At 40.5% G+C, this 12,462-nt stretch overlaps 1 long non-coding RNA gene across 2 annotated transcripts; it reads right to left on the bottom strand.

The window, feature by feature from the left end:
- Window positions 1–5,443: 5,443 nt before the first annotated feature.
- LOC146588217 (uncharacterized) lies at window positions 5,444–12,427 on the bottom strand. Of its 2 annotated transcripts, none has more exons than XR_014897472.1 (4): window positions 12,143–12,427; window positions 10,804–11,052; window positions 10,104–10,183; window positions 5,444–5,561 (listed from the first exon to the last, which is right to left on the bottom strand). It is a non-coding gene; the product is annotated as an uncharacterized LOC146588217 (long non-coding RNA). The 2 variants fall into 2 exon arrangements; XR_014897473.1 differs by lacking the exon at window positions 5,444–5,561 and adding an exon at window positions 5,598–5,648.
- Window positions 12,428–12,462: the final 35 nt, after the last annotated feature.

Raw genomic sequence — 12,462 nt, 5'->3', positions numbered from 1 at the left:
AAAAATCCATGTTCAGCAGGAATGTATTACATAATTCCTCTAATACTGCATTTTGTATAAAGGGCATAGAGAGAGAATAAAATACATGACTAGCAGATGCTGCATATCACCCTAACCTGGATAAGCAAGAATGATCAGAGCTAAAACTCGTTAGGTCTTTCAGCATTTGAATACATGTTGCATGCATAGACTGAAGAGTCGCTAATACTATCGTACGAAAACTAACACTCAAAATGATTAATTTTTAACTCGTTTCTTTTTCTATGAATCCTTACAGGGTTCAGCCGTAACCACACAAAATTTTCACAGGCTTCATACAATATTGCTTCATATACACTTAAAAAAAATTGCCCTTCTGCACTCAGAATGAAGTGGAAATTTAAGATGTACAGTAAGGCTTTCATAGAATCAGTAAGATTGGAAGGGACCTCTGGAGATCATCTAGTCCAACCTCCCCTGCTCAGCAGGGTCACCTACAGCATGTTAGACAGGGTTGCATCCAGGTGGGCCTTGAAGATCTCCGGAGAAGGAGACTCCACAACCTCTCTGGGCAACCTGTGCCAGTGCTCTGTCACTCTCACAGGGAAGAAATTCCCCTCACGGTCAGCCAGAACTTCCTGTGGTTCAAGTTCTGCCCATTGCCTCTTGTCCTGTCACATGGGACAACTGAAAAGAGTTTGTCCYTGTCCCCTTGACACCCTCCCTTCAGGTACTTGTACACATTGATCAGATCCCCCCTCAGGCTTCTCTTCCCCAGGCTGAACAGGCCCAGCTCTCGCAGCCGTTCCTCACAGGGCAGGTGCTCCAGCCCTCTGATCATCTTCATAGCCCTGTGCTGGACTCTCTCCAGTAGCTCCATGTCTCTCTTGTGCTGGGGAGCCCACAACTGGACACAGGACTCGAGATGAGGCCTCCCCAGGGCTGAGGAGAGGGGCAGGATCACCTCCCTCGACCTACTGGCAACACTCTTCCCCATGCACCCCAGGAGACCATTGGCCTTCTTGGCCACAGGGGCACATTGCTGGTTCATGGTCAACTTGTCATCCACCAGCACTCCCAGGTCTTTCTCTGCAGAGCTGCTCTCCAGAAGGTCAGTCCCTAGCTTGTACTGGTGCCTAGGGTTATTTTTCCCTAGGTGCAGGACTCTGCACTTGCCCTTGTTGAACCTCAGGAGGTTCCTCTCCGCCCAGCTCTCCAGCCTGTCCAGGTCTCTCTGAATGGCAGCGCAGCCCTCAGGTGTGTCCTGAGGACTCCCAGCTTGGGATCATCAGCAAACTTGCTGAGGCGGCACTCTGTCCCCTCATCCAGGTCATTGATGAAGAAGTTGAACAGGATGGGACCCAGTACTGAGCCCTGGGGGACACCACTAACCACAAGCCTCCAACTGGACTCCACGCCACTTTCAGTCACTAGGTGGCACTAAACTGATGTCTAAAGACGTTGTTCCTATGTTTGGACGCTCAATGGTTTATCAGACACTCACGGGACTCCATTTATGTAATAGAGGCCTTCGAAGCTTTTTTTTTTTCTAGCCTATATTATTGAATGTGAGCTATGGTGTGATGTGTGCTAATCAATACACACAAAATATCTAACATTGTCTATTATCTGGAAAAATGAGGTAAAATCGACCTCCACAATAACTTGTGTTCCAGATTATATTGTTTTATTTCTCATCTCTGCCTCCATACGAATCACATGTAAACAGGAGGATCACTGTTAACATGTCATTTCAGAGAAAAAAAGAATCTTGTTAGGGCATTTATTTTAATCCATCCCAATCTAGCTGCTAATAATATAAGTTCTGATTAACTTTTTAATCACAGCAGATAGAATCGGATCATCCAAGTCCAGTGACAGCTAAATCTGACCAAAGCTCTTTCCATGTTGCCTATATGAAGYTTTGAGGGAGACACATATTCAGATTCTTCTCTTGTCTACAGAAGAACAGATTTTGGAATTGCATGTCTCTTTAGCACAGTCCTGCCCTACATGGTTGTAAATAGAATAACTCAATCTATTCACGCAGTAGATTACAAGTCACTAGTAAGTAAATCTTTTGGAAAAGAGCCTGACACAAACATTGGGGGATCTCCCCCAAGATCTCTCTTGAAGTTTAGTAAGAAAACAGAGAATCACAGGACATTTGAGGTTGGAAGGGACCTCTAGAGACCACTTCATCCATTTCTTGCTGCAGCAGGGTCACCTGGAGCACATTGCCCAGGCCTGTGTCCAGACGGCTTTTGAATAGCTCCAAGCATGGAGACTCCAAAACCTCTATGGGCAACCTGTTCCAGTGCTCAGTCACCCTCCCAGTAAAGATATTTTTTCCTTGTGTTCAGATGGACTTTCCTGTGTTTCAGTTTTATGGAACCAGTTGAAAATTGTACGTACTGAACAGTTATCAACAGATCACTATCAGAATAGAAGGATGGATCAAATGGTGTTCAACAGGAGTCTGCCTTTGTTTAATAAAAAAAAATCCATTTTAGAAGGGGTGATGCAAGTGAAGAATTTGCTTCCTGCTGTGTCATGAAAAGAACCATGATCAAAGCAACTAAACGGGGAGTAGGCCTTTATGAATTTAAGACACAATAGGGCAAATCTTTGCAGAGTTTTCAAAAAGCCAGGAAAGCAGATTTAAGATTTTTTGTTAATACCAAGAGCTAATAATAATCAAATCTGAATGTAAATTCAATCTGTCTTCTTCTTAATGCTGAAAATATTCTTTTTGTTGTAGCTCGATACCTGAGTTTCCATTTTTGCACCTTTTTCAGTGGTTCTTCAAGCTGTCTCAAAAACTTTTTCTTTGATCTGCCTTAGGCCCTGTGTACACAGAAAGTACTGCCATCTAGGCTAAATATGGAATTTTTGTGTTATATGTCATTCTTACCAGGATTTGGTATTCGTTTGCAAAATCTACCTTTTACAGAGATAAGATCTGGATTCAAATCTGTTTTCCCCAGGAATTCACATGGTAAAATTTCACCTAGTTCATTCTTTGTTTAATAGCAAAATAGATTTATAATAAAATATTCTTCATTGTTCCTGACATCAGCACTGCATCACTTAACAGCTCCATCCATGCACAGAACAAGGAAGCCACTGCCTTCTCCCCCCTGATTCTCTCAGGACAGAGATCAATCATACATTTCCTTCACCATCTGTTTCCTATCCTCCAGACAAAGTAAAGCAATGATTTACAAACTGTGCTCTTGGAGCCTGAAGGTAGCCTTTTAGTTGCTTTATCTCTTTAGACTGAACCATTAGCTGTGGTTCCATAGCCATTTTATACCATTAAGTCCCATCCATCTTCCTAACCCCAGCCACACATATATACCTCCTTTCTTGCACTAGCAGTAGTGCATAGGAAGCTGGTTAAGGGAGCGGATTCTTCAAAAAAGGCAACCTTCAGCAACAGCATCTCCCTGACCCAATTCTCTGTGCTGCTACTAAAACAAACACAAGGAAGGGTCTGTGGTAGCCTCAAATCAGCTTGAGAATGTTGTTCCATTGCAGTTGATGAGCCCCTGTGAAAAACCTAGTTCAATAAATGCACTGAATGCCAGGAACAACTTGTATATAGTAGCTTCTTCCTAAATGTGGTAATGCTACACCTAGTGTTGTTAAAGCATGGTTTGCACAAGTATAGAAGTCATCTAAAAACTGGCAAAGACTTTCTACATTGAGGAATATGCGATGAGCATTTTTATCTCTTCTCATATAGAGAGCTGGTCAACCTGTAGGAAGGCATTCTGGACATACTGAACTAAATTTAACGTGTGTAATTATCTTTACAAGTAGAGTGAAGGCGACATAGCCACACACACGGATTCCCTGCACGTGTGGCAGTTTGTCTCAGCCTTTGTAGTGTCGTACTTCTAACATTTCCAGGCATCCGGGGCAGAGAGGTGTTTGGAGATTTCGTAGAGAGCACCACCCAAAGTGTAAGGCAGAATCTGCTTCAAAGTCAGTAATGTAGACAGGCCTGTGTTCCCTTCTACAGAGCAATCTTGCTCTGGAGCCCAGACTGCTGTCTACGTAACTGAACTTGTTTCTTTACAGGCCATGTGATACTCCCCCAGGTGGTATTAAAACTAATGGTTGGACCTCTGGTTCTCGACATTGACAGCGCTGGTTCACTCAACTCAGACCACAGAAACATCTTTCTGCTGTGATGATTCATGGCACTTCACAGCCCCTTCTRTTCTCATGGGTTTGCTATAAAAATGTTGCAGTGTAGTGTTAAGACAAGTGCATATAATTGTAGAGAGAAAGGGCCTTCATCTCATTTAAAAGTGCTTTACCTCATTTCCTCATTTCAAGGAGCTTTTCAGAACAATAACAACTTTCTCTCCATTAATCTCTTTGGATAGAATTAGATTGTTCTGTGTTTCAGAGGCTTTAAGGACTCCTCTAGCCTGTACAATTCACTCCTTTTGTATCATCCTGGAAATACAGCACAGTCAGTAGTAACAGGTCCAGCTGAGATGCTGATGAAGGCCTAGCTATTAATTTGTAAAATAAATATGTACATACATAATCCCAAAGTATTTAGACAAGACCTTATTATCTCTGCCTACAACAATGCTCAGAATATCATAATATGTGAATGTCAACTACATGAAAGCCATACCTCTTATTCCCACTCTTTTGATATTATGAACTTGGTAAGAATGTATTTTTTTCAAATTTCAAAGCTACACACTTTAGTCTCCTTTTAAAAGGAATGGCTCATAGGCTTATTAGAGAACTGAGGGGAAAAAAATCAAGAGAATTCAGTACTTTTAACTGGGAAATGCACAGATTCTCAGGATTATCTTATCATCAATTTATAGTTTGGGGAAATTGACTTAAACCTTAACTTGCTGTGGGCAGATGATTTACCTTGAGCATATCCTAGTTCAAGACAAACTGCAATCCATTCATTGTAAAAATTCGTTTTTTCTTACATCTTTTCTGATTTTTTTCTGCTGACCAAGATTTCCTTTCCTTTTTTCCTTCCCTAGAGTTTCTTGCTATAGGTACTATAAGGCCATATTACTCAAGTGTTCCTAAAAAGATCACAGAGCAATAATTAGTACACATGTGGAGACACATGTGACTGTAGCTTAGCAATTTGCACTAGTATATACATGTTTTTCATACTGAACCTCAAAATCTGTAGACAGAATACTCCTTACCTACCTAGTAATAATTTTAAACATTTAGACAAAAATTCCTACATAAAACTTTCCTCAAATTCTCAAGCATTGATTCAATATACTTTACAGCTAGCATCGTTTGCTACCTACTTCAAAAGACACAACTATCCAGACAGTTAAATAGATGATTTAAAGTTTAAATATCACAACAATAAAATTATAATGTACCAAACTTAAAGGAGAGTATCTGCATCAAATTTATATCTCTTAATAGAGTTTGTATGATATAATGACGGGCCTTTTCCTTTCCATTATAACTCCATTTAAAGCTGTAATTTATTCATGGAAGTTGTTAACTATCACAAAGGATGAACTATTTCAGTATAGCATCGTGAGATCCCAATTATTCTTCACTGACTGTAGAGATAATTTAGGGAAAGTAATAATACATATTGTAGACAGAGAGGCCATCAGCGCTTCAACACACACCCAGGAACAAATTTTCTGAAAAATATAACATTATATTATATTCCTATGGTAATATAATATATATTATTATAGAAAAATAAGCCATCATCTAGATAATAGACGTGTAATTGAAACAGATTTCAGTTTCATAAAAAATAATGGTTCATTGTAAGCTCCTCAGAGCTGTTGACCTGCCTAGCAATATTGAAAAGAGATTTACAAAACTAAAAAAAAAAAAAAAAAGGGAAAAAGAAAAAGAAAGGAAAAGGTTAAAAATAATGTAATAGTATTCTAGTTATGTACTGTATCAAAATGAGTTCTATTTTAGGCTTACAGAAAAAGTTTTGTTGCTACAAGCAACTGATTTTTTTTTCAATAGCCTCCTCAGAATTACAAATACATCTCTGCTTTTTGTTTGTTTGTTCTTTTTTAACTAGTTGTCCAGCTCTAAGCAGCTTGCTTTAGCCAGAGATTTTAAGACTGTCAGAGTTACTACTTTTTGCCCACAAAACCTCAAACCTTCATGCAATGATCTCTAGTTAAGTATAGACAAATTACAGAGTTCTACAAAATAAATCAAAACCATATACTGATTTTGGTACATCAGAATATGAACTTATAGCACAGAGATACTTTTAAGTGCAGTTACAAAGCCACCTTTATGAGATATTGTACTTGTTTAACAGTAAAAATTCCTAGTCATTTCACATATAGCAGACTACAGGTCTACAAAATATAAATAAAGGTAAGCTGTTCCTCAGCCTTACAYTGTGATTACTTAGTTGTCTTCTCATACACTGCAAATAACTGAGATACAGTGACTTACAATGTTAGTTGGCCCATAGGGGTTACTGCTAATTTTAACCATTCAACACAATTTAATGGTGTGGCAAAATAATATGCTGTAAGCTGTAAAGAATAAAAACCTATAGTTTAAGCATTTATTTATAAAGTAAATAACAGTACCAATTCAAGAAACAACGTAACAGCTTTAAGAAAAAAATATTCCTGAAGGTTTGTTGGAGAAGGAGAAAGTATCCCAGATTCTTTCACTTCCAGGTTACAAGCAGCTGATCTTTACTCAGTAATAGTAAAGTCGCTCTCCCTCACCAGCATGATAGCAAATTGACAAAAATAAAACAGCCAACCCTAGATGCAAGAGGTTACTTGCTCAGAGTACCTCAAGCACCTGCATTTCCTATATAAGGAACCAGGACAAGACCTAAAGACAGCTGTTCCTTATTAACTCCTAGAAATGCCCCATCTCAGATGCAGGACAAGAAAGATTTCTTCTTATATTGCAGAGATTGGTGTTAGAGTTATTGAGAAGGAGTTGGACTTTTCTTCAAGCAAAATGAGAGAGAATATAGAATTTTTATTTAACAGGCACTGCTGAGCACAAAAGCAAGAGGAAGGAAGAGAGAATAAATGCATAAACAAATCATAGTCTCTCTTTTGGAAAAAGCAGAGGAGACAAGCCACTGCAGTAATTTTAAACATTTTTAGAAAAGATTATGCATCCCTGAGTTTCAGATTCTCTCATACATGCACAGAACATAAAGAACACTGTGACAGGTCATTCTAATCATTAAATCTGATTAATTCTCATCTTTCTGCAAGAATTTACACCTGATGATAATCATAATGATGATTATCAGACTCACTAGCTTTCGTGCTTGTGTCATATACTATCCAGCTGCCAATTAGAATGCAGCCATATGACAGATTGCATACTTAAAGAACAATACATCTCACTACAGTTTGACTTATAGCATGGCTCCAAGTATTAAAAAAGCTCAAATGGCAGTCTCTAAATCTTATCTTTTCTGTTCTCAGTTGATCCAAAAGATCACATTTTACAGTCTAAGTTAACTCTTAAGCTTATTGGAAGAAGGTGCATCCCTTTGCATCTTTGACCCAAAAAAAGCATTCACAGAGATGAGCACATTTTGCAAAACTAGCATCACATCTGAGCCATAAGGAAAGCTCTTTCTTCCTGTCAGTTTGTTGCTTTTGCGTGCTTTGCATCACCAGCCTCGTAGAAGTTGTAATGCAGTCAGACCAAGGTTTGGGGTTTTGCCCTTGTTTATGATATTGGAACAAGCAGCCTTGGGAAGAGAATTGTGTGACTACATACAGAGCGCACAACACATGGGACAGGTGTTTGGTCAAGAAGATCAAAGTTGGCATTTATTAGTATTCCTATTGGTAGTTTGCAAAACATTTATCTTGAGGGTGAACTGCAGCAGTTAATTAAACTAATCAACAGTAAAGAGAGTTATTTCAGTTGCTTGAATTCATCAGAGGCAAATGCAATTGGAGATAAACTGAGCAGAGAATTTATTGCTACTGAGAACGTATGTATAAGGAATCTTGAAGTGTCTTGACATTACCAGATGGTACATTCCAGTTTTAAAGTGAAATTGCCATGCTCCTACTGACAAGATTTACAGGTAAGACCTTTTCAGTTATGAATAGCTCTATCTTTTTTTCGGCAGGGGGACAGTTTTACAGGATACTTTTGAAAATTAACTTTGCTTCAAGGCTTGAGTTGCCTCTCCATAAACATTCCCATTCCAAGTCCATCTCATATATTTGATTCTATTAAGCAACTGCTCTAATACCTGGAAGACTGAGATCTTGAATACAAGAAGCTCCCTGACCAGCTGTGGTTGGGGTAATTAAACTGATTTTGCATCAGAGGACCCTTATTTTAATAAACCCAAGTTTACCAAGTGGCTTGTTTATCAGTTCCATATGCACCATCATCCCATCTTTGCACTGATAATGCATATCCATTTCCTTGAGGTAAAAGGTAAAGCAAGAAGGAGGTTTTTTGATGTTTTTAACTAACAGCTAAATCGGTTGTGTTCCTTTAGATCTAGTCATGCCCCTGTAGATTTGGGGATATGGGAAGATGAAAGCCCTCTAGCAATGCCTCAAAATATAAGCGGAGACATTCCTTTAGTACCTAGCACTCACATTTCTGACAGTGCTGTTAGCCTTCCATAGCCTTACAGACAGTGCATTGAGACAAYATACACCCTTATACTTGCACCTGCCACCTCTTGTGTTTTGGCCAACAGTCTTTCTCAGTAGGAACTTTCTGTTCTCCCTTCCCTGCTCCCAGCTAGGGAGTTACTTTTTTCTAAAGAGAAGAGGGACTCTTTCCCTACATTGCTTACACTTTTCTCACAAGTAGATTGCCAGGGAGCCTCCCCACCACCTCTTAGGAACTTCACAAAGTCAGGCCATCGGTTCAAGTAATGATCATCTGACCCCTCTACTACTTTCTCCAATCTTCAGCCTGCCTCTCCCTACTCAGCAAATACATTCCACACTGCTCCTGCTCTCCTAACTAAGCTTTGAAAGACCCACCTACTCTCCCTCTCCCTATCATCAGCAAACTTGCTGAGCAGGCACTTGGTCCCTTCATCCAGGTCATTGATGTAAGTCAAAGAAGACTGGCCCCAGTACCAACCCCTTGGTGGGGAGTTGGTAGCAGCGGCTTTTCTTCACCCTTCTTGTGGAAATAAGTGTATTATAGGGGATGTGAATAGCTTGTGAGGCTCTCATGAGTTAGCACCAATTATCTGATGTGGATTCTCACTACTTAAAAGCCTGTGCACATATAATATTGATTTTATTTCAAAAAGACCTTGTGAGACAGATGAAAGTCCTTGCTGAGTGACTACTATGATGTCCCGGTGACAGTAACCTTGCAGTGCTCCTTACTACAATGATGAATGTGTGACTAAGCAGGTGAAAAGTGGTTCCTAGCTGGAGCCAACATAAAGGACAGAAGGAAAGATTATCACCACAGAAATCGAATTTCAAACTTTTCCTGTGCTTTCATCTACCACAGCAGCTTAGGGACAAGCAAAACCGTGACTGGCCCATCATTAACCATTGTCAGTATGATTCAGAGGCACTATTTTACCTGCAATCTGAAACAAAGCAGGAAAAAATAAATGCAGATGCGTGAAAAAAAATGCAGTGGTTAGGAATAGAATAGGGCTTATACCTAAGTGTTAAACTTACATTTTAACTTTTAGTTAAAATATAAAAGAGTTCCTTTTTAAAACTATGACAATGTGTTCATTCATAGACAAATCTGTGATTTAGGATAAGCGTTTACTGCAAGATTCAGAGTGATCATCCAGTTGTAAAATAACATTTGACATTTTTCATTTCACATTAAACTTCGCAGGCAGATAACTCTACTTACACTGTTTCCACAGAAGCTGAAATGCAGTTTCTGTGGCTGCTACTAAAGGCAAAAAAATTCTTCTGAGGACCATACTAGCCAAACTGTAACAAGTATCACTAAAGGTAGCTTGGAGGTTGGTTATCAAACATACAAATGACCCCTATGCACATTAATCACAAAAGCTTTGCCAGCAAGCAGCTAACAACAGGCAGTCTAATCATAGTTGCTACAAAGAATCTCTGTCATGGGGGAAAAAAAGTAGTCTCTGGAAAACAACTTACTCAGAAAAAGCAGTATCAGGTTTTATGGAAAGTATCAGTCCTTTTCTGTTCCAGACTGTGTCGTCTCACAGCATGTGGTCCTTCACCAAAAAAAAAAAATAAAGTGAAGTATGAGCTCCTTTTTTGTTCTGTGCTACAAGGATACTAAACACACAGAGCTGCTTCAGTTCAGAAGCTATTCAGGGGCTATTTCACCTTTCATTTAGTCAAATATTCAAGTAGTATTATGAAATTTAAAACCCTTTTTGATGTTTTCCTCTCTGAGTGTATCTTTTGAGCAGCTGTATATGCCTAGAGGATGCTAAGGCATAGATGCAACTTAAGATTTACCTAGAACATATCTACATTTTATAGAAATGCCTTACATTCAGCAGGATTTCTCTGTAAAAGAATAATCATACAGAGAAATTAGGAGAGAATGAGGAATAGCAGTACTGTGTACAGTAGAAATAAATAAAAAGTGGCCTTTATCCATTCCCTTGTAATGCTAGATGAGTACAATGCATCCATTGATACGATCAGGGATGAATTTTGTTTGGCTCTAACTGCTGAGAGTGCGACTGATTCCTAGAGTAAGAGGCTAGTGTTTCTTGTATTAGAGGTGATTGCCAGATTGTCATTGTTTTGGATTAGAGATAATGCATTGAGGATGACTGTCAGGGCCCTAACTGAGCTGGAAGGCCTCAATGCCCCCACTTACCTCACCTGGGACTTTTCATCCAAGTCCGCTGTCCGTGGGCCAAGRAGCTCTGTTTAAGCTCAGGTCTGAGCCTTCAGTCCTTACCTGAGCTGTGACGTAGGTGTACCTATTTCCAGTCCTGCCTCCTGGGTGGGCTTGTAGGCAGCTTTTCTCTTGTCCTGGCTCCTGGATGGACACCTCAGTCTTGTATCATAGCCTTGTCTCTGGCTCTGCTTCCCACTGTGCCTGTCTGATCCTGCTGGATGGATCCTGTACTCACAATGATCTGTTCTTGTTCACAGAAGCCTACAAATTGTATTTAACCAGGGATGAGATGTGACCAAAGATATCAAATGCTCCATTTATAATGAAAGAAAGCTACAGAGATTATGCTTGAGAGAAACAAAATGGACTGGATTTGTAGAAAACATTCAGTGGAGATCACTCTTACCCCTTTTTTCCTCTTGTATAACATAAGAAATTTTTTCTCTGTACACATAATGTAGTCTAGCAATCAACTCTGTTACCTTTATTGTAATTCACGTGTCTCATAAAACACAGACTGAAAGCTTCCCTCGGCCTCTTACGCAAGGGAAGTTGGACTCTGCCACTATAGTTAAGGGAACATCTTGGACAGATCAGAAATCAGACCCAGTTCTTCCAAGTGCAGAGCCTGAAGCTGGTATCCCTGCTTAATTTTCCTTTACCCAATATAATATTTCATCTGAACAAGACAGCCAGAAGTAAATTACCGGAAAAAAAAAAGTCTGAAGAAAGATGTCCTGAGAAACTAATTTAGTCATATTTAGGGAAGAGTATCACGAGCTTGTACCACACTACATTCAGGATTTAACTATTTACCTGTCAATAAACACAGAACTCAAATATCCCAGAGAAGTTAAATTGTTAGAAATAAAGCATCACATAACAGCACTGAACAAGCCATGTAACAGATAAATATGAAGCTTCAATAACAAAATAAACATATACAGAACACAAGCTAAGAGGCCATAACTACAATTTAAGTATCAGTATGCAGGCAAAGCTGTGTTCATCACTGGTAAGGTATCACAGGAAAGCAGGGACATGAGAGTGTCACTACAAGCCCACCGCTATCAGCATGCGGAGCAGCACGCAGCGGCACAGCTGCAGAGGTGGCAGGCATTGCCTCCCTAAGGGCCTGGACAACGTGGTTGGGCAGCGGCCACTCCGCCGCTCCGTGCTCGTTCACAGCTGGGCTCAGGCTGTCACTGCACCAGGCAAGAGTGCGAAGTCCAGCACAGGTAGCAGCAGCTGTAACAACGGCAAACAGCGTCGAGAAAAACAAGTGCAATGCTTTTTGGGACGAATGACTACATACTTCATAGCTTGGCTGTGATCATACTGAAGATTCCGTCACCTGGCGATGTACCCGTATCACCACTGCATTCAAGCTGCAGCTGACTGACATTCAACAGGTTGTTTCCACTGTTCCTACCTTCGCTGTCACTGCTACGGCCAAGAAGCCACCCCTGGGGAAGCAATGCTGCTCACGCCTCAGGGATTTACCTCGCCGGGGCTCTCCCCTCGCCCCTGGCCGCCTCCGCCGTTACCGGAAAGGCGACACGGGCGCGGCTCCAGCCGCCGCCGCCGCCACCGCCCCTCGAGCCCTGCAGCGCCTCCGCGCCGCGCAACGGCCGC

The sequence above is a fragment of the Rhea americana genome, unplaced genomic scaffold (genome assembly GCF_003343005.1).
Source record: "Rhea americana isolate MKP2758 unplaced genomic scaffold, rheAme1 scaffold_530, whole genome shotgun sequence".
NCBI lineage: Eukaryota > Metazoa > Chordata > Aves > Rheiformes > Rheidae > Rhea > Rhea americana.
Note: the sequence above shows the minus strand (reverse complement) of the source record. Positions and strands in the feature narration are given on the sequence as shown.